The sequence below is a fragment of the Orycteropus afer genome, unplaced genomic scaffold (assembly GCF_000298275.1).
Source record: "Orycteropus afer afer isolate SDZICR_OR568_19922 unplaced genomic scaffold, OryAfe1.0 scaffold00693, whole genome shotgun sequence".
Lineage (NCBI taxonomy): Eukaryota > Metazoa > Chordata > Mammalia > Tubulidentata > Orycteropodidae > Orycteropus > Orycteropus afer.
In genome coordinates, this window is record NW_006922280.1 from 116,555 (window position 1) to 119,625 (window position 3,071).

Below are 3,071 nucleotides of genomic sequence, written 5' to 3' on the forward strand. Positions count from 1 at the left end.
GAAATCAAGTGAAAGAGATACAGATGACAGTTTTGGAACCCTGAGCAACAAATGGAAAGAGGAAGAATTAGATTAAATGCCAAATGGAAGTAGAAATTGGATGAAATCATCAATCAAGGAAACACGAGGATCACAGGTGGTCTGCCAGCCAGCCTGGCATGGTGTGGCCCTCTTGAGACAAAGAAAGTAACATTTTTGGGTGAGCAGCACAGAAAGACATCTTCATAGAATCCCCAACAATAGATAGAGATACAGTTTAGTTAAATTTGGAGTAAAAGAAGTTGAGCAGAACATGAACTAGATTTAAGGAAGGAAAATTCAAGAAGGTGGGAAAAATTTCCAGGGATCCAGGAAACCACACAGCAGGGAAGGAGACAGAAAATAGAGATAGAACTACTCACCCTCACTGCCCCCTGGTCATTTGGGTGAAAGACTTACATTGAGGGGAGGACTTATAGAGTGGCAACTGAAGACACTGCCCTCCAGGCAGCCACCCCTTCACTTTGGGTTAGGCAAGGCCCTGACTACCAGTTGCACTCATCAAAGAGTGCACTGGCATAGATGCTGGTGACCACAACTGGAGGAGTATGCTCTCCTCCCTACCACACCTCCTTACTGGTGCACAGAAGTGCAGTTCTCCAAAGCCAACCACTCAGCAACAAGTGGTGTGCTCCAACCACCCAGAAATGAGTGGTGTGCTCCTGCCACCCCCCACCCAATAGTGGTACATGGTGCAAGTTACTGTACCTCTGGAAAGATGGCCATTGACACACACACCTGCCCCTACTACTCCCCACCATTTGTTCCCAAGCATTGCACGTCCCCCTCTTTCCCACTGTCCTGCTGATTGGTGTTGTATGTACCAACCTGCCACCATCCCTCTGCCCCAATGGTGAGTGGCTTACACTGCCATGCCATCTGGCCAACAATTGGCAGTCCACACACACCACCTGCTAGGTGATCCTTAGTGTCCTGCTATATCACCAACCAGCAACTGGAGGTGCAACCCCATCTCACTTGCCTTTCCTCTCCACCCCATTCCCCTTTTACTGATGTTATGTATTCCTGGGCTGCCTGCCCAGTGACTGGAAATGCAAGCCCCTTTTTCCCTACTGACCAAGACACTGGTGATACTAGCATCTGTTCTGCTTGTACAGAGATGAGGGACTCCTACTTCCTTATCCAGATCACCTGGCAGCCAGAAAAGCACACTCACAGGGTTCATGACCTGATAACTGATGAAGATGCACCCTGGACTCACACCCAGTAATCAGACTGCCAGCCACATCACCTCACAAACAATGTCTGACATATATCCCAATAGTTGCCACCTACATCTCCATCTAATGATGAGCAGGAATCCCCAGTGCCTTCATCCAATGACTGCCCAGCTGAAATTCAAATCCCACATCCAGACAATTCCAGCAAATAGATCATTCATGAACTAGATTGTCTTACCATCTACTGAGACACCAATTTGTCCATTCACAGAGTGCCTATTCTATCCATTTGGGAAGCACTCCCTCACAGTGACTCTTGGGACTTTCTGCCTTGATCTCTAGTGGGTACATTAACTGCTAGCATAAATCCAGAAGGGTCCCATGGTACACTGCCAGACACTACACTGCCAACATGGAGACAGGGGGTGACCACTTATGTGCTGCCAGATTGAGACCTACTGAGTACACACACTATTAAAAAAATAAAATCCTCAGTGCCATCAAGTTGATTCTGACTCATAGCAGCCCCTCCATTGGGTTTCTGAAGCAGTAAGTCTTTAAAAAAGATTCTTCAGAGTAGCTGTTGGGTTTGAACTACCAATTTCTGGTTTTCAGTCAAATGCCTTAGGCCATCAGAGCTCCTTACACACACTGTACTTGCCTGTATATCAACTATCAAAACAATATGAAACAAGATATTAGGGTGAATCAAATAAACATACAAGCAATAAATAAATCAAATAACATCTTAATGCCTCAGAAACAACAAACAGTATCAAACCATGTAAAGAAACAGGAAAAGATGGCTCAAGCAGGTGACCATAATAAAGGTTCAGACAACATTCCTGAGGAAGAAATGGTAATGGAACACCTCATTAGGAATTCAAGACACTTATATACAGGATCCTCAAAGAGATCAAGGAAAATGAAGAGAGATAAAAGGAAAACACTGACAAAACTCTAGAAGAATTCAGGAAAACAATAAAATACAAAATTTTATAATAAACAGGAAATTAGAAAACCATACAAAAATAAATAGAAATACAGAAGATTAAAAATAAAATATCAGAGAAGTTCCAACAAGATGGTAGAATAGGCAGACAAACTACACAGTTCCTCTTAAACAAAGAAAAAAGATACAGAAGATAATCCCAGAGAAGTTAGCTTTGAAAGCAAGGATACAGATATGGAAAAAACTCCAAATAGTAGAAGAACCTGCATGAAAACAGCAGAAAAATGAGACAGGCAGAGCTGCAGACTGTCAGAGATCATGACTGCACAAATTGTTTGGATATTGCCAAGTGGCATTAAGACCTAAGAATTAACCTAAAAATTGGCCCTGCTAACCAGGGACTACACGGAGTACTGCACTGGTGACTGGTGAATAAAAGCAGAAACAGCGGAGAAGGAGACAAACTGAGCTGTGGACTTTTGGCTGTCTGGAAGGTGCAGCCATTTTGAATGTTTACAAGTAGTCCTACCATTTTGGATATTTAAAGTGACAGTGTTCTTTCATATTCCAGGGACCTAAGAATAGGAGCCACTTGCCAGGGACAACAAGGACGTACTGGACACTGAGAACTTGAAAGGTGCTATATTCCCCTCGTTACCCTCATACCCCACATCCTCTTGGTGAACAGGGGTGTAGCCATCACTCACTCTCACCTACCTTCTGGGCCAGCAGGAATTCCATCCCAGTCTGTGTGTTCTGACAGAGCCTGGGTGTCCTGCCCTGCCCCACTCAGATTTTTATTTTAATTTGTTTTTTTATCTGTTTTAAAATTATTTATTTATTTATTGTCCTCTTAATTATTATTCTTTCTTCTTCCCTTCTGAGGTTCTAGTTTTTGG

The 3,071-nt window shown here is 43.4% G+C and overlaps 1 pseudogene; it reads left to right on the top strand.

The window, feature by feature from the left end:
- Positions 1 to 2,022: 2,022 nt before the first annotated feature.
- Positions 2,023 to 3,071, top strand: part of LOC103211079 — a 123,016-nt pseudogene continuing 121,967 nt past the window's right edge.